Source organism: Podarcis tiliguerta, assembly GCF_965153285.1.
Source record: "Podarcis tiliguerta genome assembly, chromosome: 10".
Lineage (NCBI taxonomy): Eukaryota > Metazoa > Chordata > Lepidosauria > Squamata > Lacertidae > Podarcis > Podarcis tiliguerta.
In genome coordinates this window covers 28,535,331-28,563,141 of record NC_139543.1, presented here as the reverse complement: position 1 = coordinate 28,563,141, position 27,811 = coordinate 28,535,331, and the positions used below count along the sequence as shown (strand labels likewise).

Here is a 27,811-nt window from a genome sequence, read left to right as displayed (position 1 = left end):
TGCTATATCACATTCCAATGGGTGTACTGTTGCTCACAGGTACCATGTTGGGTACCCCTGGTTCATAACGAAGGCTGCATTGAGACTCCTTAGGTTGCAGCTGTGATCCAGATTATTATATATATAGAGGGGGGGGGGAGAGTCAACTGACAGTAGTGAGAGTCCTTAACTGATTTCAGTGTTCTATTAGTATTTCCATACATTATTCCAACATTTCTGGTAAATGTTGCTTATAAATAAAGCACATTGTCACAATATAATTCTTGAAATATTAAACAGTTGACAGCAGTGAGAATTGTTAATGCATCAAAGATGCGATGCTGTCAAAAATATGCAAAAATACCGTCAAGAATAAATAATATAGTGGAGGAGGAATCCATTAGAATTGCTGTCTCCAAAATACTTATTTATAGTTGCAATCTATGCAGCTGATAAGCATTACAAGCCGGTAGAGGCTTTTGAAAACAACTGCTGTGTTGCAATGCTCTACAGTATATAAGTAAGAAGAAGAAAGCTTTTGCGAAGCATTTGATTTCTCCATCCTTATATTAACCTCATATCGGTGCGTGTGATTTTGTATGAGAGATTGAGACTTTAATCCTGTATACACTTAACTGGGAGCAAGCACCATTGGCGTAACATTATTATCCTACTTTTGAGTAGACATGCCTAGGATTGTACGGCCAATGAATGTGCATTTAATGAAGGCTTCATTTATTTGCTTGCATGCTATCTGCTAAATTCCACTTTATCATTCTCTGGTTATTCCTGTCATACTGCTATTTCAGACATGGTGACAAAAAAAGCTATTCATTTTCAAAAGGTCAGTTTCTCTTGTGCTACCAATGACAAGCAGATAATTCCAGTAAGATATCTTTTAGTGTTTGTGACTGGAAGAAAAAGAATGATGCCAGCTATATAATGTGGTTGCAGCACAGGAGGCAACAAATAGATAAACCATTTTTCACAATCTGGTGTTTGTGTGTGTGTTGTGGAGGTGTTTGGTGTATTAAAAAGTAGTGTGTTTCTCAACACATTTGAGCCATTTTGAGTAGAAAGTTACTCTAGAGAAAATACACAACGAAGTAGAAACTTTAGAGAAAAATGCACATGAACACGCACTTGCAAGCTCATTTTGAATGGTCTTGAATAAACATTTGGATGTTTGTTTATACATTTATACACAAAAAGCTCTGATGTATTAATATACAGTGCATGTATATATACATTATATGGACTCGAATAGGTTGCATGTCTCCTAGCCCGGAATCTGTTAAAACCCTCATCTAATAATCAGTTTTATACATCTTTCTGTTGCATTTGATGCATTACTTATGATTTGTCTCCTGAAACTTCCTGCATTCTTCTTTCCATTTCTGCATCTGCCGAAATAATGCCAGATGCAGTATGACTTGCTATAATTAGCAATTGCTTGCTGCAAACAGTTTTAATGCAAATCTACATAATTTAGGTAATACATAATTTTTATTTTCTCATCCGCACGAGGCAGATTCTTAGTGTCAGTGGGCTGACGGATGTTTTGTGTTGAGGTTCTTATCAAGAAATGAAGTACTCACCTTAATGAGCTCTTCCTTCTGAAATAAATACATTTGATACTTGAAGCAGGAGAAACTACTATGAAAATAACCGGGAGACATCTGCAGTCTTTGGCTTGTGTTATTAACTTGTTGCGAAATTTGTAAGGGGAGGGGAATAGACAGTGCTAATCTTCTTGGAAAACTTTGAAATAGGCAGAGGTAAATAACAGGGGAAGAGTTCCCTAAAAAGGAGATTTGGTGCTCTGTACTGTTGAATCTGTGTAAACCTTGTCTACGCATACATTCCTTAAAGACTCATGCTGTCACTGTCAGTGTGACAAAACTGGCATTAGTCTGAAAATAATGACAACTGTTAAGAGACTATTCTCAAGGGAACAATGGTTTTCAATGAACTCACCAGCAGGCATCCATCAAAAGTGTGTAAGTAATAATTCTGCTGCTGTAATTGTTACAATGGAATCATTGTCCCTTAGAAGTATTGTGAGAATTCAATACGTACAGTATTTTCAGTATTATTGTATTTCATCCTATATATACTTTAAATTTTATCCGTTATTATTCCCACCCCACACAATTTCTTAAGTTTTTTTAATCAATTGTGTGTGTGTGTGTATTACTGTGATGTCACTTGCCATACATGTCCTGTATTCCTCGAAATATGAAAATAGCTGTAATAAACTCTAAAGTATATTCAATACCAGATCTTAAATTGTAGATAGATAAAAGACTGTTTTCTCCACATGCCCAGTATTTGCAAGAGAATGCAGTGCTGATGTACCTTGAAACGTGTTTAGATGACAAATTTCTGGATATGATGCAGTCCAGCTTACAATTTGAATGTGTTACTTTGCTTGTGGTCTTGGTTAAGAATATGTAAAGTCTATAAGGGGAAATTATATGCTTTGATCCTATTGAATCATTTAGAATTCTTGTTGGCTGCTGGTAATATGAAAAATACTCTATTTTTCTGCCCAACTGCTTTTACCAGGCTATGCTTTTCAGAGACCAATTCATACACGGAGCTCTTTATTTGTGTACATTGTAAAACTGTAATGTATTATGTAGTAAATGTGTTTGCAAACATATGTCGTATACGAGTATTTGGGATTAACATGTATCTTCACCTTAAGTTTTTCTGTAGGTTAGTACGATGTAATACTTGAAAGCAGCTAATTACTGCATTTCTTTCATTTCTTTGTCTCCTTCCCCTTTTTTTCCTTTTTTGAATTTCCTCATTTTCTTATGCTTCCCAGCTTCCCTTTTGCTATTCCTTTGTTTGTGTGGTTTTAAATTTATAATATTTCTATCCTGCCTTCTCATTTCAATGAAGCTAAGAAGGATTCTCTTACTCTTTGCACCCACACCCAATAAAAAGACCATAAAAGCACAAGATATAACACTTAAAACTGACAAGCCAAAAGTCATCTAAAGCAACAATCAATAAGGAGCAAAAAGGCAATTAAAAGGGTCTCAAGCATTAAGCCATCTAAGGCCCAAGAGAATGAGACAGACTATTCTTGATGTGTCAAAGAGAATGAGAAGGACCAAACACACACCTACAGGGAGTGAGTTTTAACCTTGACACTAGGAAGCCCCCCCCCCCCCAGAGCCACATACCTAACCTCCAAAATCAGCGGTCACCCGCAGAAGGGCCAACAAATTAGGTCTCATTTGGCAGGCAGGTCCTTTAAATAGTCTTACCAACAAAGTAAGAGCAAAAATAGCTTCAGTCAGCTGTAAGGGAAGCAGTCAGTCTCAAGCAAATTTTTCCCTCCAGAAGCTTCAGAAGAAATTTCACCCAAGAAAGGTAATAGCTCAAAACATATTGAGAATGAATTCACTCTGGCAGCTAGCTTTTCCTCTTTGTTTCTGACTACCTTATATCACAAAATCAGCAGCACAAGGTGTTGTTATATGGTACAGTGGTACTTAATTTGTTCCGGAGGTCCGTTCTTAACCTGAAGCACCACTTTAGCTGATGGGGCCTCCCACTGCCGCCACGCCACTGCCATGCAATTTCTGTTCTCATCCTGAAGCAAAGTTCTTAACCCAAGGTACTATTTCTGGGTTAGTGGAGTCTGTAATCTGAAGCGTATGTAACTTGAAGCGCATGTAACCCAAGGTACCACTGCATGTAGAAACCATTAGTGAGGATAAGGTGGCAGTCTGTGGAACACTACATTTTGCTCTGTAACTATTTAAGAGTGATCAGAAGAAGAAGGGACCTGCATAAGAGGCAGGCCAGAGTGGTTTGTTTCTCAAGGTGTGAGACAGGGGAAGAGGGAAGCTCTCCCAGGTGAAAACTGGGAAGATTCACTTCTCTGGATTGAAAATTAAGATACAACAGAGGGCTTCATATATACAACTCTTATTATATTATATTATTTATTTTATCTTTCTCTTTCTTTATCTTCTCTTTCCCTCCTTTACTCTGATTTTTCTGTATTTATTATTATTATTATTATTATTATTATTATTATTATTATTGGACTGGTTTGGTTTTTATTGTATCACATGTTGAAAACTCTTCATAAATTCATATAAAGTAAATAAATATTTCAAGGTGATGCTAATGCATCACAATACAATAAAACTCCTGTTGTGTTCCAGCCACATTTTTATTTCCTGCTCAGATAGGGTTTAGTCCATTAAAACGGGTGGTGCTGTGGTCTAAACCACTGAGCCTCTTGGGCTTGCCGATCAGAAGGTTGGCGGTTTGAATCCCCATAACGGGGTGAGCTCCCATTGCTCTGTCCCAGCTCCTGCCAACCTAGCAGTTCGAAAGCATGCCAGTAAATAGGTACCGCTGCGGCGGGAAGGTAAACAGCGTTTCCGTGCGCTCTGGTTTCTGTTCACGGTGTTCTGTTGCACCAGAACCAGTTTAGTCCTCTTCCAGCCTAACTTTAAGTACAGGCTCGGACCAAATAGCCAAATGACAGGCAATCAAAAGTTTGATAGACCGCCTGCCTGCCTGGGACTCCAAAACCAAGGTATTTATGTCTTTAGGTTGAGACCTGATGTGTTAGTACTTGCAGTCAATCAATAGAGCTCCCCCCTTTCCTGCCCGATTTTTCATCTTATTAATTCTTTCCTTTCTCTGTTTCCCTTCAATTATTAAGTATTCTGTGAGCCACGTTGTCATTTTCCATTTCATTGCATTCGGCAAACGTCATGACCTGGGGTTAAAGTCAGCCCCATAAACTGATTTCTCTTATTCTGATGCTTTTGTCTATGAGCCAGTTCAAATATGCAGGTCTCTCAACTTTATTGTACCACCTCAAAATTCAGATGGTGTTTTCTTGTTTCAAAACACACCCACCCCAGAAACACCTACCTCCAAGATGAAAAGAAATCCTGGCCATCAGGGGGTAGAGTGTTAACTTAGTTGCTTTGACTTGTAAACTTCTTTCTGCTGAAAGAGGGAACAAGCTTGTTCTCTCCTGCACTGAAGAGTAGAGTTCGAACCCATGAAAGGAGATTCCAACTAAACACCAGGAAGAACTTTCTGACAGTAAGAGCTGTTTGACAGTGGAACGGTCTCCCTCAGGAGGTTGTGGACTCTCCTTCCTTGGAGGGTTTGAAGCAGAGGTTGGATGGCCGTTTATCATGGATACTTTAGCTGGGATTCCTTCATTGGAGGGGGTTGGACTAGATGACCCTTAGGGGTTCCTTCCAACTCTACAATTCCGTGATTCTATAAAAGTAAGTTCGTGGTTCAGGCCCCAGCATCTACAGGTAAGACTGGGAGAGACCGCTGTTTGAATCCTGGAGAACAGCTACCAGTCAACATAGACAGTGCTGAGCTAGGTGGACCAATGATTCTAACTCAACCTTAAGACAATTTCCTATGTGCCATTTTTTCATATTGGGGCAGCATCTCTAGAAATACATACTCTACATGGGACTGCACCACAATGATGCCCTCATTTCTGGGGGTTGTGTGCGCAAAAAGGACATTAGGTCTAAATAATACATACCTTGCTGGACTATTAGGCTAAACTTCCAAACCATGTATTTCGTGCAACCTGTTTTTAAATACAAAATTATATGGCCAGCCACATGACCCGGAAAGCTGTCTGTGCACAAACGCTGGCTCCCTCGTCCTGAAAGCGAGATAAGTGCCGCAACCCCATAGTCACCTTTTGTCAGGTTTAGCGCTTCTCCCACACAAGACATGGAATGTTGGCAGTTTAAGTAAAGGTAAAGGTAAAGGGACCCCTGACCATTAGGTCCAGTTGTGGCCGACTCTGGGGTTGCGGCGCTCATCTCGCTTAATTGGCCGAGGGAGCCGGCGTACATGTGGCCAGCATGACTAAGCCGCTTCTGGCGAACCAGAGCAGCGCACGGAAACACTGTTTACCTTCCCACCGGAGCGATACCTATTTATCTTTCACTTTGATGTGCTTTCGAACTGCTAGGTTGGCAGTTTAAGTAGCTGAGGTTTATTTCTCAATAGCAGGCTTACAGAAGTCCAAGCTTCCACAACTTACCGTATTTTTCGCCCTATAGGACGCACTTTTCCCCCTCCAAAAATGAAGGGGAAATGTGTGTGCGTCCTATGGGGCGAATACAGGCTTTTGCTGAAGCCTGGTGAGCGATAGGGGTCGGTGTGCACCGACCCCTCTCCCTCTCCAGGCTTCAGAAAGCTCTGCGCAACCCTCCGGAGCCCGTTGCGAAGCCACGCCGGGCTCCCGAAGGTTGCACAGAGCTGCTTGCGCTCCCGGGCTAGGCTCAGCTCCGTGCAACCCCCCGGAGCCTGGCTGCACTCAGCTTCGGCATCGCTCTGGCTCCTGTTCTGGGGGCTGGGGAAGCTCGGGCTTCCCCCGCCCCCAGCCGCGTAAGCTCCCAGAGCGATGCCGAAGCTGCGCTCAGCTTTGGCATCGCTCTGGCTCCTGTTCTGGGGGCTGGGGTCGGGGGAAGCTCGGGCTTCCCTCGCCCAGCCCCGCGCCTGGGTGGGGTGGAAAAATAATTCCCCCCCTTTATCCCCCCCCCCAAATCTAGGTGCATCCTATGGGCCGGTGTGTCCTATAGGGCGAAAAATATGGTACCCTTCGCCGTCGGAGTCAGTTGACTCGACTGGCTTTTGACCCCTCCCAAGGCCAGATATACACCACGTCCTTTCCTGCCTGCTGCTGGCCCACCTCTGCTCTAATCGCTTGCTCCGCCTCCTACTTCTTGGTGACTCAAGTGCAGCCAATTCCTCTTCCTCTGGAGATTCCTCTCTGCTGAGCGTGTCCCTGACACCTTTGACTGGACTTAACCTTCCAGGGGTCCTTTACCTAGTCCATTTTGCAATCCTTTGTTAGGGGATTTTGTCTCTCTTCTCTCTCCCAGCCCACTTTACCGACAGCTTTTGTGTTTCCTGCGTTTACTGTATCTTTTTTCACCAAAGGGAAGACGATGGACTTTCTTACATCACCGCAAAACTACTGCATATAATTGAATATCCTGGGTGGCCACAACATATGAGTGGAGGAAGTGAACTAGAGCAAATAACGGCTTTGGGTCCTATCCCGTATGTCTGTTCTGCTAGCTTAGCAGGCTTCCGCTTGTGCAATGGTGCTTTCTCCTGCTCTCGTCTGCAGCAGATTTTGAGGGTATGCCAGGAGAGGAGGGAAAGGAGAAGTTTCATTGCAGTGTAAAATACAACCCTTTGTGGCTAGACTACACTGCATGTAGTGATGGTGGGTGGAGAGAATAGAAAGTTCAGAGTAGGAATTCTTGGCTGGTACTGAAGAAAAGACCTTTTGGAGCCACCGCTTTATGTAACAAGCATTTGTGAAAACATAATTTGGTGAGCAGCAGGTTCCTGCAAGATGCTTTAATCTTCATAGAGAGGGCAGCTACCTCCTGAACCTCAGAGCTTCAAAGGTTATGAAGAAAAAAGTTGAAAAAGAATAGTCCTAAATATTAGGGTGAATTAACTTTGTGAGACCACAAGGCCAAATACCACCCTTGGTATCATCAGTATTATTTAATTAACTTCAACATTAACTGCCCTGGGTCTGTGCATAGTTTATGATAGCAAATTTAAGCTCGCAGTAAGCTTTCTGTCTAAAGTCCTAATTATATTCCTGGGTTTGTTTAGTTAACACTATTTCAGAAAGTAGTTTTTAACGTGAAGGTTTAAAATTCATTATTTCACTATGAAATCTAGTGAGTTGCCTTATCACTTTGGAGATGGTGGGTTTTGGGGAAATTACTGCTATTTTCTCTTTTGTGCCTAGCTATTTAAGAAATATAAACCATTTTGGTTGGTATAGAAATACCCTTTTAACAAACATTTATCTTAAATACCCTTTAGTAGCCTGACCAGTTTTGGGGGTTTTTTAACTCCCATTTTTCATGGTCTCTCCTGTATCTCAGATATGTGCTCCCCTGGCTGCTTTGATCTGCAGAGCTAGCACTGTTTCAGCTGCCATTCAATACTCATTCTGCAGTTGTAAGAGATTGATCTTTCAGTGCAGCAACACGTATACTTGGAAACTCCCTGCCTATTGACATCACACACTATATTCTTTCTGATACCTGCTTAAAACTCTTTTGCTTAGGCAAGCCTATCCAGACATGTACAAGTTATAGTTGTTTTATTCCATTTGCAGCTTCTTGTTGATTTTAATTAGCTTTGAAAGTTTTTAAGTGCTGTTTTTCATTGCCTTTTGTGATAATTGTATTTTTTGTTCCTTTTTTTTAAAAAAAACACTACCCTGCTTTGACATTTTTTTACAATCAAATAGAATATAAATTTTGTTAAATAAGTACATTTGTCATTCAGTCCCAACGGACTAACACAGAGGAGGTGGTAAAATTATTACCAGGAGCTGGAGTCAGGTGTAGGTCAGCAATAAAAAACAATGGTGTCAGTGAAGTTAACTCTTCAAGGAAACGAAAACAGCGCAGGCCTAGTGATCACAGCAAGTCTTCCCAGTAGGTCTTGTCCCAAGGAGACAGATGTGAGGACTGTCTTCCCACCACTCTCTAAGCCTAGCAGCCTAAGGCTCTGTCATCTTGTGTCTCTTTGCTCTGCCCTCCTCATTTATCTACCTGTTCTGGGAGACTAGGGCAGGGGAAAGGTGCTGGTCACAGCAGGAGGGGGTGATTCCTTGGCTTCTTCAGCAGCCTGCCTCATCTATGTCTCCCGGTCCTGCTCCTCTCCTGCCTCTTAAGCCTGGACTGCTCTAGGCCTCAGCCTCTTCCTGCTCACCTAACCTTGTTACCTCTTCAGCTTCCGACATCTCCCTTTCCTAGTCTGTTCCTTCTTCTCCCTCTGACCATTCATTGTCATCCCACCACACATCCCCTGGCTCTGAGCCTTCTTCCCCTGGGGGTTCTCTTGGGGGGGGGGGGTTCCCCAGCTAGTGCCTTCCACCAGTCTTCTGAATCCACAGACATCTGTGGAAGAAGAGCTTCGGTCCATCTCTACTTCTTGTATGCCAGAATAGACACAAGAGATGGCATCAATTCATATTATTACATAATACGGAAAGAGAAAATGAAGGGAAGACTTAAATATGTTGCTCATGAATCAGATATATTCGTGATATTAACTGGTATGTCCCTTGAGAAATGTGTGCCCTACGCTGAGATAGAGTTTATTCTAGACATCTTCCTGATAGATTGTTCTGCTTGATATTTGCAATTTCTGGTATGTTAGAAGGGTTGATGTGTAGGAACCTGAGATGTTCTATATATCTTGATGAAAGCTAAAATGCTGAAGTGGATGACTTGAATTAATGTTCTTTCTTTGCACTACATCTAAAACAAATGACAAGAAACAGGACACGTTAGAGGTTAAGAAATGTATTTTAGCATAAACTTTCATGGACCAGAATCCTTTTTCTTGGATGCGTAAAATGACAGGCATGTATTTACATGGAGACAGAAGTAAAAAGTTGCTAGCCAACTAAAATTAAAAAAAGATTATTCGTTGCTGCCCAGCTGTGATGAATAAAAATTAAATAAAGTGAAATGCTTGTAAGCTGCGAGGAGATTGTCATTAATTTACTCAGTCGCATGCAGATAGCATTATACACTAATTATAGTAATACTAATATTAATGTAATGTTGCTTTGACCTTGCATCACACAATGTAGTATGCACATGATTTGCATAATATTTCTGCATCCTAATTAAATATTAATCTACAGAATTATATGCTGCTGGAGTGGTTAGTTAAAAAAATAACAGAAACAGTCTGAGTTCTGTATTTTAACAGTGCAGCCATTTTCTCAGGGTGGATTTTCACATGTGCATGAGCCATATTATGGCTTCCATAACACACTTAAAGGAGCATGAACCAATGTGTCAATATATAGATAAGAATTTTATAGGCCATCTATCTCTGTGGATTTGTACTTGTAAAACCATAGATTTAAACTCATGTCTGACCTGACATCACTGTGAAGTAATATGTGGTTTTTATATCCACATCTTCCATGGAGATGGGTGCAAAGACAGTGAATTCTGCAGGCTGTCACCTTTTCATCTCAGGTCTGCGTCACTACATTACTAGGTGGCATGGAAATCCTTTTATCATCTGTTGCTTCAAGTTCCTTTGTGTGTGGGGTTATTTAGTCATTTCAGGGCAAAAGACTTAACATTTTTTTCCATGCTAAAATACTAACAATACCTTTTCCATGTATCCATAAGTCATACACTGATGCAAAGATGAGTGATGGAGGTGGGACCAAGGATAGAAAGCATTTAACAACACATGTCTAAGAAGTTGGGAAATAGCCTCACACCCAAAAAGACAGCACCCAAAGGCACAACACAGCTGTGCACTCTATATACCGTATTTTTCACCCCATAAGACACACTTTTTTTCCTCCTAAAAAGTAAGGGGAAATGTCTGTGCGTCTTATGGAGCGAATGTGTGGTCGATCGCTGGCTCCCTTTCCGGCCCTGCCCCCTTGCCCAGGCCGCCATTGTTGAATATTCTGCAGGCTGTTTGTTTCCCCAGCGATATGTGACTGGCTGATTAGATTATCTGTCTGGAAACCGTAGAAACGGCTCCCTTTCCTTTCCTAAAGAAGCTGCAGAACTGTGAGTTGAACGCCATAAAAACCGAATTTTTTCACCTTGCAAAGTAAGCTCAACAACTTTGAGCTGATCCTCAAAAAGCTTGGGCTTTTCCCCTTTGCAAAAGAAGCTGCACAATTTTGAGCTGATCCTCAAAAAACCGGGGCTTTTCCCCTTTGCAAAAGAAGCTGCGCAACTGAGCTGATCCTCAAAAGAATGGGGCTTTCCCCCATTCCTCCTCTAAAAAATAGGTGCATCTTATGGTCAGGTGCGTCTTATGGAGCTGCCCTGCAGCATTTCTGAAAGGGCATATAAAACGGTCCTGTTCAGTCCCCTTGGGTACCAAATACTTGAAGGGGCTTCCATGAACCTTCTTGGCCCCTAGAGTTTGGTGCACACACCAGCCATACTCTCAGCAGAGACACGGCCAGCATCCATCTCTACCTGCACATGGATGCACATTTGTAAGGCTTCTGCCACTGAGCCACGCCCCTGGCCAATGTGCAGTCTGAGTCGGCCTGAAAGAGCCCTACACGCTTAGACCCCAAATGAGAAGCGTGAAAGACATTCTGGTGTAATTATTTGAATTTGTGTTGATAGTGTTGAAAGTACATTTTATTGCTACCTGGTGTGTTTTGCTATTTATAGCTTGCTGTTAATGAGGATCTGGAAGTTGTTGTTTAATCAGATTTCGCCTTCAGATCTATGCACACAGTTTCCCTGAAGTGACAGTGTACCAATGGCCAGAACAACAAACCTTTGCATTGATTTAACTTCAGTGGGACTGCACACACGCCCAAGATTAAGCAGTCACATATAGATGTATTTGGCTCTGAGGCTCATGTCGCTTAGCTCCGATAAAGGGGTGCAGTTTTACGAAAGCAAATCAGTGCTTTTGAGTGGTGTCATGCACAGCTCTTTAGACCTGCTGCGCCTCCCGTCTCTTATCTTACATAGTGGCAAGAAGTGATAACTTGCCTGTTTTAAACGAGGATAATCTAGAAGGCAGGGGGTTGCAAAGCCATTTAGTGGAGTCTTTTCTGCAGAGCAGGAATATAATTAGTTTCCAAAATCAGCTATTTCTATATTAAAAAACATTGTTTTCCTGCTTAAAAATAGTGTCAGACTGTGATTTTGAGCAAATGCCAATCATTTTCAGCTCGTTCCTATATCAGCATAAGAGCTATAGAACAAAAGATGCGCATAGCGAGTCCCCACTGTTGCGCTCTCTGTCTCTTGCTCACTCACTGATTGGTCAGAGGTTTATTTAAAGTTGAAACTGCACAGATGGGTAACAGTTTGAAAGCACAGATGGAATTCAGGAAACAGCTAGTTCATTGGCAGAACAGCTCTATCTAATGGAAAAGAGCTGATAAGAAGAATGCAGAAACAGATACCACTAGAGACAAAATATTGACAGCCAACTGGTTACCACAAAATATAGTTCTCTTGCAAACATTTTAATTTTTTTTGTAAGCAGCCTTGCACCTAAATTTCATGGTGGCAAATACCTTAATTTTTTTCAGCTCCTAAGACTTGGGACCTAGCAAATAAGAAAAGTGACAATTCTTTAAAATACAGTAATAAGCCAGTAGCTTATGTGGGGGTTACATTCTGGGGATCTCACCTAAGTCAAAATCACGTATAGTCAATATCTGTTGGGTTCCATAGCAGGTGGGACTGCCAAAGCCATTTTTCCTGGAATCCTGCCCCCTTCCTGCCCCCTTCTTAATTTTTTGTAATGCATGTGAAGCTGAATGCGCACAAGTTAAACACGGGTAAGTTGCAGACTTGCTTACTTATTTACTTGGTGACAGCAGTCACGAAATTAAAAGACGCCTGCTTCTTGGGAGAAAAGCGATGACAAACCTAGAGAGCATCTTAAAAAGCAGAGACATCACCTTGTCGACAAAGGTCTGTATAGTTAAAGCTATGGTTTCTCTAGTAGTGATGTATGGAAGTGAGAGCAGGACCATAAAGAAGGCTGATTGCCGAAGAATCGATGCTTTTGAATGATGGTGCTGGAGGAGACTCTTGAGAGTCCCATGGACTGCAAGAAGATCAAACCTATCCATTCTTAAGGAAATCAGCCCTGAGTGCTCACTGGAAGGACAGATCCTGAAGCTGAGGTTCCAATACTTTGGCCACCTCATGAGAAGAGAAGACTCCCTGGAAAAGACCCTGATGCTGGGAAAGATGGAGGGCACAAGGAGAAGAGGATGAGATGGTTGTACAGTGTTCTCGAAGCTACTAACATGAGTTTGACCAAACTGCGGGAGGCAGTGCCTGGCGTTCTCTGGTCCATGGGGTCACGAAGAGTAAGACACGACTAAACAACTAAACAACAACAACAAAGTTGCAGGCTTGCTGTATGCTTAGTTCATACTGGAGATATATGCAGCAAACTGTGAGTGTTTCAGTTTAGAAGTTGATTTTAACACAGACATTATTATGAAACTAACCTAGCGTTATTGCAACATTAACCTCACATCTAAGAAGACACAGTTTTATAAACTACATTGACACTGTGACCCCACATAAGATAAAATGCTAGACCATGGTGTAGCTCTAAGTCGGTGAACCTACACTCCTGCAAGGCTTGCATATGACTCCTCACTTTCTTCCTCCTCCACAGGTGAGATAAGTTCAGAAACATTTGCTGAACCGTGTCTGTTCTGTTACTGCTAAACCATGGTTTCTGGTTTGGACAATACAGTAAACTGCAGTTAACAAAAAGTAAAAACAAATACTTCCACATGAGAGGCGGAGAGGCTGAGGGAGACAGCAAACCTGAGAAGAGGCTTAACACATCAACACAGAGCTAAAACATGGCTTAAATCTACATCTGAATATGGCCTATAAGTAGCAGCCTTTCCCCCTGCCACAGCTATGGTGTCTTTAGTAGCTGTGTGGCAGAAATCCTGCATATTACTCTTTTCTAAGTATGCAGATGAAGAGAAGGGGTAATGCTTCTGCTACTGAATTTTTGCTTGCATGCATCTGTAAAAATTAAAAGAGCCATGTTAGAAAAAGTTGCTCAGTTGATACTTTCATTACAACTCCATATGCTTTCCCCATTTCTAAAAAAAAACATATTCAATTTTATGGAAAGTTTCTGAAGCACCTACAGTGTTCTCTCCGTAGTGTTTCTCAAAGACACTGGTTTCTACTCATTTTAGCCGCACATTCAGAAACATTTATGTTCTGACTTGCAATGGTATCCAGTATCTCTCTTTGCGTGGTTCAAATGCTGTAGCACCCCTGAAATTTCATCCCTGAGATATTTTGTGAACTAAGCCAAGACGCAAGGTATTTCTCAGCTTTTTACCTAATGCACAGGAAAGCTTTTTGACCTGTCTTGCTATGTTCTTATAGAACAAAATTGTTAAGAAAATAATAATCCGCATTAATTCTCTCAGAGTTAAGAAGCAAGGTCGTGTCTTAATTTGTATCGGCTAGGCAAAGATCTGGAAACTGGCTGGAACAGCTAGCTCTGTTAAAACAAAGTATATTCCAACTTGCACCATAAAAATCCATTATGATAAAAGGAGGGCTGCATGGATGCCTTCTAGAAATGCTGCTACAGTGGGGAGGGGTATACAATGCAGAATGCATGAGGGATGAGCACCAGTACTTAGCTTAGTGTATTCTGAAAAGCCTTAAGCTGTTCCTTCTTTTGCATTTCTTCAGTAGTATCTAAAGTGAAGTTTTACATATCTCTCCCATGGGCATATTTTGGCCCCATGTCAGAGCACATGCACATTCCTTTGGGCTGTCATTTTGTATTATGAAAGCAGTACAAAACTAGTGAGAGTCAGTGGCTCTATACGAGCATGATAAAAATTTTATCATCATGGAAAGAAGGCTAGGAAGAACCTTGGGCTCTTGGTTTTCCTCTCACCTACTCCTAACTGCATGTCGAGGACGTCAGAAGCTTTCCCTTCTGTTTTCAGTAACCCTAAACTGTGGTTTATCTTAAGTGTGGTCAATTGGAACATGTTACATTCAGGACCCAAGGTCATTGTCATGACCACAGAATCCAGTAGTGATCAACAGGGTTGGAGGCCACTGTATCACCAGCTAAGCAGCCAGACCAAGTTGGAGCATGCTTCTGGAGATCAGGAGACAACAGACTCTGAGGGAGACAGGAGTCTTCAGGTCTGAGGGTTGCTCCTCATTTTTTCAGTTCTCAACAAGGCAGCAGAGTCTGGGGAGAGGTGTTCTGAGGGCAGAGGCTTAGTTTGGGTTGCCTTTGTGCAACAAAAACAGGAACTCCTAAAAAGACTCCCCCAACCTTTCACTTTTGTAGTGAGACTCTGGAACTTTTACCAGTACTTTTAATATACAGCTGTTTGGAATTAGGGTAGTTAAGTGGCTATAACTGGCTTCAGCTGATTGATTTCATGAAGCATAACAGATAACACACCTGAATATTAAATTGATGTTCTCTACATAAGTCAACTTTTGAAAACATTTTATACGTATGTATAGTGTTTTCATAAAATTTGGCATAATTATACTTAACATTGGTGAGTTCATGGTTCCATTAGAAAGCTTTAATTTAAGAGTTCATGTTTAAGAGATGCAGATTTTATTTTCCGTTATTTTTTTTGAATGTGGGGAAATAAGGTTTTGCTTTAAGGTGTGGACTTCTGAGAGTAAGCGAAACGAGACAAAAATCATGTTACAGAGCAGTTCTCAGTACAGGAATCTGGCGGAACCTATGCCTACTTAAGTGCTAATGGACTGATTGACTCTGTTTGAACAGAGCAATAAACTTCGGTTTATCATAACAGTAACAAACCTGGGCTTCCTTCTTCTCCTCTGATCTGATGAAAAAGCCCATAGGGCAAGGTTTCAAAAGGCAGGTCAGGAGTTGTAGGACTTTGGAGTTCAAAAGCAAAAAACAACAGCAATGGTGGGGTAGACAAGAAAGAGGTCTATTGATCCAAAGTGTTTTGGATCCTAATGGTTTTTCTTCAGGGAAATCTAAAACACACACACACAAAATATTAAAACTTGATCTCTCACAATAAACAATGTATGTAAACATTGTTACAGACTAAAAAGGAGAGCAATTTGGATTATGGATTATCAAGGCTGCTAGATTGTATTGCATGCCAAATTGTTCTTAGAATCGTCTTTGTTCCCTTTGACTGTCACACCTGGTGACACTTCCCTTAGTCAAGTGTCTGTAGGTAGTAATATTATGTAGCATATTGCTACACACAAATTTCAATTTCAGTTCTAATACAGCGTTATCAAAGGGTGGAAAGTGGCAAGACTGCGGGGGTGGGGAGCCTGGTTTGGAGAATCTCATTCATTGACAATTTACATGTCAATAAGAGAATACGGTGTTTCCTCTTGCATTGAGACACACAAAGGAATTATTGAGCATGAAATTATTCTTTTAACTATTTGGAGCTTCAAGAGAAGATTATCTGTTTTGTGACGACAATGGGGAATTAGTAAAATTATTACTCAAGTACGTGCAGCATATAATAAAGATCAGATGCTGTGGTAGAATATTTAATTAACTTTTTGGTATGAATAAAGACAGTAGACACAGGAGAATTTGTGCTCTAAGGTCATGTTCAATAAAATATCTATCTTTAGCACTGTGCAACCCCTGGAAAATTGATTTTTCTGTCTGTCTGTCTGTTTCCAAACCACCCAGCCAAGGTTTGTGCCATCTTCTGTGTCATGGAACTCACTGTGTATGTGTTTTACTGAATCCTTACCAACATATTGTGCTTATCAAAGATTTTACAAGAGGACTTTCTTCTTGGTCTTCTTCTCAAGGAACAACAAATAGGCATGTGTAGCTTTTTTTAAAAAAACAAAAACTGTAGCAATAGCATTTCAGCTAATTCTGAGATTGTGATGCATTGTAAAGCATAGTGAGGATTACAGATGTCTTTATACATGGAATATTCATACAAAATTAGTATTTGTGTACAATTCAGTAGAGTGATACATAATACAATCAATATAGTAATGCATTAGTTAGACTTCGGATAATTTACCCAGTTTACTTTTAACTGAATTTTCTGGCTCTGGTATATTAAATATGTAGATGAGAGAGATTTGCCATTTTCAATGCATTCATGGCGATGTCCAAACCATTATTGCAGCCTGAACCATGCAACTGTACAGTTTCTAATCAGATGGGTCATTTCAGTGTGGGCTACTGAGATAACCAAACTAACCATCATCTAAATAACTATGTTCTTGCTTGGGTCTGCCTGTGGCACCCAGTATCCCCTTGACTGCCTAGGACCCCCTTCCCACTTTATATGCCATGGTAGCCATGATTTTTGCCTAGTGAATCACTTCCCGGCCAGTGCCTACTCGTCTGCACAACCTTTCTGTCAGACGCTTCAAATAAATATGTAAAGTTAAGCCACACACAGTCTTAATTAGTATTTCCGTAATGTTTACATGAGTGAACCCTGTACAGTGGCACAGTTGAGTTGTAATGGTAATGAGAGCAAGGCTGCATGAGTCCTGCTCTCACATGCTTCCTCCTTTCAAATGCCTTTTTAAGGGCAGGGGAGAGTATTGTTCCACTTTTGACCAAACCACAGTGTCCTATTATACCTAAACAAAAACAGAAAACCCACCCACCCACCCTTCTTTATACTAACTGTGGTTTGTTCAGACAAACCAGCATCAGTCCAAAGTTTCATACTGTCAAAGCTGGCTCCTGGTCCCAGCTCACCAAGGACCAACGCTAGCCGGTAGTAAAGTATCAAAGTCTTTATTGAAGAATAGTCTCCATTTCCAAGCCTCAGCGTCCCAGCTCTACGTCTGGACTCTAGACCGGCGAAGCTCCGTCTGAGTCTCCGCCCCCTGTGCACCAGTTTAAGACTCTAATCTTACTCCACCTCTTCCTTCTCTCTCTCTTCCTCTGGGTCCTACTACCCCCCGGGGTCTCCTCCCTCCTGGACTCTTCTGACGCAGACGTTGACCCCTCTGACTCCTCCCCCTCTCTTCGGCGGGCTTTAGGACCTGGCTCCCTACCCGGGCTGCCCACCTTGCCGCCCTCCTGTACATTTGAACTTGGCGCGCGCGCGCGTTTAACTTTCCTGATGACCGTTTCCTCGCTCCCTGACGAGGGTGTGGTCACTCCTGCCTCACGTTCTCCCTCTGCCCGCGCGCCACCTGATCCCGATGCCTGGGACTCCTCCCCCCTACTGCACTCTGGGGGGGACGCTGGTCCGGATTTCCAGCTGCTACTCTCTGAGTCCCCTCTGGCCCCTTCTTCCCGAGGTGTCCCCCTGGGCACTCCCCTTGCCCTGACTATGGGGGCCCCTTTCTGTGAATCCTCCGAGTCACTGGAGAGACTCAGAGACCTCGGACTGCTGTCATCGCTGACATTTCCTTCGGACTCCTCCCCCTCGCTCTCCATTTCCTCCGTCTCCTGTGACTCTGCTCCTGAACCCCTGACACATACCCTTGTTTTGCAAACTATGTTTCTTGTCGGGGGCTGAGGAGGAATGGTGGGGGCCACCGCCCCCTTCGCCTGAAGCTTCCTGAGAACAGGAGGACAGTATAGATTGAGAACAGTGGTTTGCAGAAGGCCATAGGTCTGAGGCTGCAGAGGGGGAAAGCTGGGAAATATTGGGAGACGAACAGCAGGAAGAAGAAATACCAGGGGAAAGACAGCTGACAGACTCAGTGCCTTAGGAAAGCATTCCTGACCCCCCCTCCCCTTTCCCAGGACTAGGCGGGCATTGAGAGTAGTAGAACAGAGAGCTCAGAGGCAGGAAGCTCAGATTGGCTAGCACAGGACTGACATAGATCAGGGAAGATGAAGGGAGGGGGAGACGTTACTTGGAGCAACGCCATCATTGCATAGATACTACATCCCTTTACTTTCTGTGAATACTGAATAAATTACATGGCAAGAACTCTTCTTGTTTATCTGCTTCTTGGCTGTCACCAGGGGAGGGATCAGATTCCCTGAAGCCTGACAGTTTTGGAGGCGTTGTTAACTATAGTTGACACAGTCAACTAGTCTATAGGCATCAAGTCCAGTATTTAGCATGGTTCAGATGACTGGGTTTGTGGTGCTTGAAGCAGGCCATAGGATCACATGTGAGGTGGGCTGATTTCCACAGTCTTTTTCTATGTGAATCAAGAGCACTGCATTTGTAGGTGGGTGCACCTGGGTCACAGGTGCTTATGGTGATCTTTTGCCTGGATAGCCTCTGGACTAGCTTGGATTTGGATTTGATATCCCGCTTTATCACTACCCGAAGGAGTCTCAAAGCGGCTAACATTCTCCTTTCCCTTCCTCCCCCACAACAAACACTCTGTGAGGTGAGTGGGGCTGAGAGACTTCAGAGAAGTGTGACTAGCCCAAGGTCACCCAGCAGCTGCATGTGGAGGAGTGGGGAATCGAACCCGGTTCACCAGATTACAAGTCCACCGCTCTTAACCACTACACCACACTGGCTCTCGTTAGTGCTCATATAGCAGAAAAAGAAGTAAGGTGATGTAGATATAGCTGTAGGAAACTGGAATCAATCTTGTGATTTATTTGACATAAATAGGATTTCATAAATTTGCTCTCAGAATAAAGCTACCAAAGGAGCTAAGGTTACCTGAAATTAAACATCATGGGGCAAGTATTCAAACTGTATTGTGTCACATGGCACACCACAATTTTCCCTTGCACACCTGCAAACAACATTTTCTTCTTTTTTTACATGGCAAGGAGAAAACACAATGGTGGCAGAAGCAGCAGATTAGTGAACAGAACCACCATACAAAAAGCACCTTTTCTTTAGGGAGCAGGTGCATTCTGGGGGTGAGTTTTCATTAACTTGTTCGCGTGAGAAGGCCTTAACCCCTCTCAAACGTGGGAGGAAAGCCATATTGAAAATGAAATATTTTGGTTAATGTAAAATGGTTTGCATAGCTACAGGAAGGGCTACTCTTGAATCCCGACGGCAAGAAACACAAAAGTAACTATTAGCTTTAAATGCAGAAAGAAAGGAAAGAAAGAAAGAAAGAAAGAAAGAAAGAAAGAAAGAAAGGAAACAGGTTTCAAGCTTCCATTTGGAGAGCGAATGAAGCGGATAGATTTTTAGAAGCTCTGTGTGTAACTAGCCATTCATGCTTTTATTCATTATTGAGAACAGTAGGAGCTCTTGGCTTCTGAGTGCCTTTATATCTTGCTAGTGGTCAGCTCCTTGAAAGCACAACTCTTTATCACTCGTTTTTGTCTCGATCACTTCTGCGTCTTTAGTAGCTATTTTAAGTAGCCTAAGAATTAAACTCCAGCTGAGGGGAGAAGAAGAGCATTTTTATTATGCAATAATTACCATTTTCTTTTACTAACCTCCTGAAATAATATTTTTAAAAATCCCCCATAGATGTTGGATTTTAGAGCAAATACTTGGGAATATAATACATACATAATGAATTATTATTATTAATTGAATTATTTGTTTTAAAACTTCGGTATACTGCTTAATATAAATCTCTAAACATTGCTTTGTTTAGTATTACTACCAACCTCCCCTCCCCTTCATGGACCTGCTCTTTAGCCTTATTCTCAGTCAACCTCCCCCCCCCCCCCCAAATCTTGTGCATTTACATAGACTATGTAATAAAATGTTTTCTGTTGTGAAAGATAGGATATCTGTGACCTTCTGGATGTTGTTGGACTCGAGATCCCATCAACTCCAGCCATCATAGTCAGAGATAATGTGAGTTGTAGTCCAACAATACCTGGAAGGTCACAGGTTGCCTGGCCCTGATTTAGTGCATTTGTACTGCATCCTTCAGCAAGTTCCTAGGTTGGCTTACAAAAAGTTACTATCACTTTAAAACAGAAACATTAAGACATCACAACATAAAAGAGTAGTATAAAAGATGTCAGCAGAAACAAACCAAAGTAGCATAAAAGTAATTTGCAGAAGGTAAAAAAAAAAAAGGAAAATAAAAGTACAGTGGTACCTTGGTTCTCAAACTTAATCCGCTCCGGAAGTCTGTTCCAAAACCAAAGTGTTCCAAAACCAAGGCGCGCTTTCCCATCGATAGTAATGCAAAATGGATTAATCCTTTCCAGATTTTTTAAAACAACCCCTAAAACAGCAATTTAACATGAATTTTACTATCTAACGAGACCATTGATCCATAAAATGAAAGCAATAATCAATGTACTGTACTATAAAATAAATAAGACAGTATTGTAGATGATAAAAATTAAAATTATTTTTTCTTCTTCCCTGCACTGATGATAGTCATTGTTTGGATGGGGGGCTTTTATCCATTTCCGTAGTCACACCATCCATCCATCCATCCATCCATCAATCAATCAATTAGTAGCTGAACTGGGTTCCACACAGTCACAAAAACAAATTAACCGAAAAAGCCTCAAAAACAAAAACACAAAATCAATAGCAAAACAAAAGCACCAAACTTAATCCATTCTGGAAGTCCATTTGACTTCTGAAATGTTCGAAAACCAAGGCGCAGCTTCTGATTGGTGCAGGCACTCCAGAAACAATAGCCAACAGCAGCATCAGATGTTCAGCTTCCGAAAAACATTTGAAAACTGAAACACTTACTTCTGGGATTTTGGCATTTGAGAACCAAGGCATTTGAGTACCAAGGCGTTTGAGAACCAAGCTACCACTGTATTCGGCTGGCAATGAAATGAGAACAAAGTAGGAAGCAATCAAGCCTTCCTGGCGAGAGCATTCAGATTTGAGGCATTACCAACAACTAGCCCTTTCCCTGTAGCCCCTGCTACATCCAGGTAGAGGCAGCTGAAGAAGAGACTCCCATTAAGTGTTTAATGTATCACTAGCACACATGTGCTTCTTTGGGGTTTCAGGCCAAAGCCAGAACTTTGGATTGAACCTGGAAATGAACAGAGAGTCAGTGCAGGTGGCAAATCACAGGCATGATACAAACACAATGCCAAGTCAGAGACAGCATGCCTAGTTATACACATTCTCAGCTGTTTTTGAACCATTTCCAAATAATCTTCAAAGACAGTGCCACAAATAATGTGTGAGAGCAGTCTAATCTGGTGGTTCCAGGACATGGGTCAATGAGGACAGGCTATCTGCTACATGATGAGTACATCACTTTGGGATGTCTCATGGGAAGTAAAAATGATGAAATAAGCATCCAGCCTTTCTGAATAACCAGTCAGTTTTCCACCATTTTCTTGGTAATGGAGACAGTATCATCATCAGTGTGTGTGCTGGTGCTGGGGAAACCCCATTGACGAAACACAGACACATACACACCAGTTGTTTCCCCTGCTTCTCTTAAGTTTCCCTTCATAGAAGATGGTAGTGGTTCTGATAATAACAGTGGAAAAACCCCAAAGCTCCCAACAAAATCTGTTCTCTTCATAGAAAGTAGTGACTTACAGTGTTCTCATCAGAAGGAGAGGTGGCTCAGAAACCATTGGTAGCACTTGATGAGTATTGGTCATTGGAGGAGATTGGTTTAGCTGCAGATTTTTATAGGTGCAAAGCTTAAACAAGGTCTTTGCATATTTGATAGTTGGGAATCTGTGGCAATAGTTTCTAAAGCCCTTAAGCCTGAGACATCAACCTAATTTGTTAATTTTATTTTCTGATCCGTTACAAAGCGAAATACTTGAAAGATTTCCACAAATTACTTTTGCATGTGTGTATGCAATTAGGTGTACTGCCGTTTTAGTGCCTAAGGTTTAAAAAACAAAACCAAAAAAACCCCACATTCAAAAGCAGGCACTTAAATTACAATTTTGTTACTACGCACATCACAGAAAGCATAATTTGCTAAATAAAGTCACAGCACATCCGCTAAACGGGGGCTAACACGGTCAAGATGACTTGTTTTGCAATCTGAAAGACTACATAATATTGTAAAAGTGTGCGCTGCTCTCAGCTTGTCATGCGATGCACGGCTCTGTTTGTTGCTTTTAATTAGAGTGCCTGGCATGCACATGACAAGTAGAGACGAATGACAATTAGTAGGGGCTGGTTTAGCGGGGGTTGTTCCCCATGTAACCATGACACTCTCAGCACAGAATAAACCTTCCTCTGTTCTAGTGCTGATCTGCCATTGAACATGCTGTCAGTTGTGACAAATTGATGGGAATTTTTCGAAGCTCACAAATTTCCTTTGGATTAGTCAGATGAGAACACCAAGCTTAGCTTCATTTCTGATTCAAGACCCAAGTTCTCAACAGGAAAAGGTCATCACGTTCCCCTACTGAGTTACCGAGTCTCCCTTATGAGTAGCTTTCTGGCAACGTATATGAGCAAGATACTTAATTTCATGCTTCAAAAGGCACTCTCAAGTTAAACCAACTTCCTCTTGAGCTCTGAGAAAATCAGGTGAGATTTGTGAACTTGTTTGGATATACAGAAACACGTATTATAAAACGTATTATAAAGGGTTTCCACCGGCTTTGGGACAGGCTGTTTCGAAAAACAATACCAAATGTCAATCACATTCTCTGTTTGAGATCAACGCAGCACAATATGGAAGATGTCTAGAGAAAGCAATATATAAAATATATTATGACCTTGTAAATTAAATATGAAATCATCTTCATTTATTGCGCACTTGATTATATATTAGTGGCTTCATCCAGAGTCTTGTATGCATTCCTATTGGTTTACTGTGTGTATGAGCATCCTTGTGTATGTCAACAGAGGGAGCCAACCTGCACAGTGAAAGGATGGATGCACCTGTATAGATATTGGGTCCTCTGCTCCCATTCAGAGTCCTATATACCTGAGCATATAGGGTTGATGTAATATTTGTTATGGATGTGGGAAGTCCCTGAATATTACTGTGCTGATTTCATCATAGTCACTAGCATGTTTCAAGGGGTTTTTCAGCAGGTGGCGCTGTGGTTTAAACCACTGAACCTCTTGGGCATGCTGATCAGAGTGAGCTCCCGTTGCTCTGTCCCCAGCTCCTGCCAACCTAGCAGTTCGAAAGCACATCAGTGCAAGTAGATAAATAGGTACTGCTCCGGCGGGAAGGTAAACGACATTTCCGTGTGTTCTGGCTTCCATCACAGTGTTCTGTTGCACCAGAAGCGGTTTAGTCATGCTGGCCACATGACCCGGAAAGCTGTCTGTGGACAAATGCCGTCTCCCTTGGCCTGAAAGCAAGATGAGCGCCGCAACCCCATAGTCACCTTTGACTGGACTTAACCATCCAAGGGTCCTCTACCTTTACCTTCAAGGAGTGCAATCTAGGATTCCACAAGCAGTGGCTGCAATTTGAGGTGTGGGCTGGAGAGTTTGTAGAAAGTGTGGCCTTCTTCCATGCTTTCCACTTAATACAAATGACAAAATGTTTGGGGAGTGCTTTATGAAGTTTAATAATAACCTGCTAGTAAAAGGTCAATCGGTTTTGAAAAGTGGGGCAGATGGGTGGGGATCCTTGCCCCGTTATGTTTCTCTTATTTGCTGTAAGGCTGTGCTGGAAGAGAGAACTAGTGGAACCAAAAGCATGGATGCATGAAATGAGAACATTGGCCCTAGAGAACCGGCCAAGCTGGAATCATTCTCATGCTGATTTTGGCCTGGATGGCACTTCTTGAGTGAATTTGCTTTCAGAGTGGAGCCAGCCAGGCCAGAACTGATTTCAACTTGGATGGCTTCTCTTTCCATACCTTGCCAGCTTGGAGCGCTGGAGAAGTGGCAGGCAAGGGCTCGTTTGGCAGGTGTTCCATCCACCTGCTTATTGGTGGTGGTGGTGGGGAGGCCTTGCCAAGTCAGAATGTTGCCAGCAGGGCTTTCTCCATTGCTGCGTGACCCGGCAGTCATTTGGCCGTGCTGAATGTTCTCATGTGTGCAGTGTCCCATTGTGAATCAAATAGAGGCTTGCAGTTGTGTCTTTTATTTATACCCCTATGAATGCTTTGTTAAGTTGGTATTTCCCCAGTGGATTCAGTCCGTGCCTGTACAACATGTAAATATTAATTTGAAGGTTGGGAATCTCTCTTGTCTGTCTCTCTCTCTGCTCAAAACTAAAAGCGAAACCAGAAAAAGCATTTGAAGCTAGTTTGGGTAGTATTTGGAACTAGACAGGGGAAAGACAGAAAAAAAGGAGACAAGTTGAAACTACACTCATAAGTGGCTGAAGGCAAATCATTTCGCAGTGCAGGAATCTCTTTCCAGGGATCCAATGTGCAGGTTTAGCTGATAGTGGATGTAGCTTTCTTCTGCTATACTCTGCATGGATGTTTGCAAGTAAATATAATATTACAAAGCGACCTTCAGTCTCCAGTACTCTTTCATCTAAAGGAAATCAAAGCCTAGAGCACTGCTTTAGGACAATCTCACCCTCTATGGAAGTGGAGAGTGTGTTTATACAGTGGTAGCTCAGGTTAAGGACTTAATTCATTCCGGAGGTCCGTACTTAACCTGAAACTGTTCTTAACCTGAAGCAGCACTTTAGCTAATGGGGCCTCCCACTGCCGCCACGCCTCCGGAGCCCAATTTCTGTTCTCATCCTGAAGCAAAGTTCTTAACCTGAAGCACTATTTCTGGGTTAGCGGAGTCTGTAACCTGAAGGGTATGTAACCTGAGGTACCACTGTAGTCATAAAAAGCCCATCAGTCTGATGGGTGATCTATGTGGAGGGAAGACCTATATATTGCAACAACCCCAATTTGTTTTGTCACCTCTCAGCTGTGTCCCATATTGCACCACAGCCTGATCAGAGGGTGCTGAACCAGTCAGTGGAGGGAAGGGGTTACCATCCGCTTCCTTGTGAGAAAGTATAGTGGTACATTCATTAAACTGTTGGAATGGGGTCTACATCTGTTTCCTGACCTCTTGTGACTCCTGTGTCTCTTGGGGCAAGTTATATCCCTACTTTACAGTCCATTTGTTTTGTTCCATAGAATATCATGGGGACTCTTGAGAATGAATTCTGCCCCTGTCTGCATAAACTGCCTTCGTCCTCACCCCTATCACACGTTCTAGCTAGATGTTATACTACGGAATGACAGAAACTTGGCAACTGGCATTTATACGCGTGGATATTTAGATAGCTATTTGTCCTAAAATAAAGAAGCAGCTCATTATCTTTGCTTAACGTGCTATGGTTTACAGAAGACTGCATTCTTATTCTAATGATGATGAGTCAATGAGTAAATGTCAAATTGCAGTTGTTTTGCTTGGGAAATTACTTTTCTCCTTACTCTTAGTAATGACGCTGTATAGGAAATTAAAAGATATACTTTTGATTATCATAATTTCTGCCTTGCCATATGGTTATTAAAATATTGTTACAGAAGGATATTCATTCAACACTGGGACAATTATCTCCTCCTGTGCTCTTAGGAAATCAATATATTGCATGATAAGCAGATAGCGATGTATTGATTTCTGTTAAGTATCTAGAAAGGTTGCTACATCATAAATCACAACAAGGTATGGATTTATCTCACATTTGCGCATAAAGCACAAACATGACTAATTTATTATGCTACTATTTTCACAGCTGCTGATAGCATTTAATGCCCTGAAACTGATGGGTAAAATTTGCAGAAGGGGGTAAAAAGTTTAACTTGCCCGATAACAACTTTGAAAAAACTTAGCCTTTCCATTGTGAACCTGCATAACTCTCACTGCTGGGTCACGGAAACTGCATGGGCAAGGCATTCATTTTTTGCATTGTAATGAAGTTTCAGAATCAAGACTATGCAGTTCTTTTGTTAATGGGGCAAATTTTCATTGCACTGAAAGGAAGAGGTTCTGCAGAAAGTACGCTATTTTGTTCAAAGATGTAGTAAGGATTTATGTGTGGGTGAGGGCTTTTTTTTCCTTGTGAGAAGCTGCTTTTAAAATATTTTCCCCAAGGCCAGTGCCTAAATCTATATTCACCTTTTACTCTGGCCTTCCTTGGCAGAATTCCTACTGACTTAAGGAAGATTGCTACAGGGAAAACTGACTGAAAAAATCTCTGATTCAGAACACATTTAAGTTAAAGGAATGGTTTCCACTGACTTCAAAAAGATTTGGATCAAGCCCAGAGCAAGCAAGGATTTCAATTGAAATTATAATTTGTAGTGTATTGCTAGACTATTTGAGTCTAAAGATTATTTTAAAGGGGATATGATGAGTCAGTGATGTCTTCCAAATTAATTATCATTATGATGAAATGTATGATGATGAATAAAAGGCTTCTTGGCTTTCCTTGAGATTACACTGGAATGGTGCAGTTCAGGGGGAAACCTGTAGAATCTTTCTGCATCCTAAATTGTCGAATGAGCAAATATTGGAATACTATGCCCCTACATACCATTTCATTCATGACACAAAACCATACATTATTATTATTGCAGGTAAGGTATTATGCATGATTTATTGCTGGAAAACATACCTTTTTCTGATAAAGTACTTATATGCAGTTTCTTAATGGTTAGGGGTTGTGGAACATTAAGCACCAAATAAGGCCTAGAATGAGCCATTCTACCTACTGCAACACGTCAGTGAAGTCACTTATCATACTTTTGTCATTGAGAAGGAAAACAGTGTGTCACGATAAGCCTTTAACTTTGTGCTATAGGCAAGGTAGTAGCCTTAAGGACTGTCAGAGTCCGTATATGCCAGCCCAATCACTGGGACAATCCAAAAGAATGCTGTTAATTGTCCCCCATGCTCCAGAGGTCTGACTGGCTTCAGCTGGAAGTTGGGCACTGGTCCCATGCTGCAGAACAACGTTATAGCAGAGATTTGGTAGGCATTTTGACTTTCAGGCAAAATTTTCTTGAGTGGCTTGTCATTTCAGTGACAGGTTTTCTAATGGTTTTTTTTAAATGTTTTCATATTGCTGGGCAGCGCTGTGAGAGGGCATTATTATTATTATTATTATTATTATTATTATTAATACCCTGCGCATCTGGCTGGGTTTCCCCAGCCACTCTGGCTGGCTCCCAACAGAATATTAAAAACATAATAAAAGATCAAACATTAAAAACTTCCCTAAACAGGGCTGCTTTCAGATGTCTTCTAAAAGTCAGATACATAGTTGTTTATTTCCTTGACATCTGATGGGAGGGCGTTCCACAGGGCGGGCACCACTACCAAGAAGGCCCTCTGCCTGGTTCCCTGTCACCTCACTTCTCGCAGTGAGGGAACCGCCAGAAGGCCCTCGGAGCTGGACCTCAGTGTCTGGGCTGAATGATGGGGTGGAGACGCTCCTTCAGGTATAGCATATAAATACTTTCATAAATAATAAAA

The 27,811-nt window shown here is 41.8% G+C and overlaps 1 protein-coding gene across 3 annotated transcripts in view; it reads left to right on the top strand.

The window, feature by feature from the left end:
• Positions 1 to 27,811, top strand: part of TAFA2 (TAFA chemokine like family member 2) — a 139,599-nt gene that overhangs the window by 36,058 nt on the left and 75,730 nt on the right. The window lies entirely within an intron of this gene.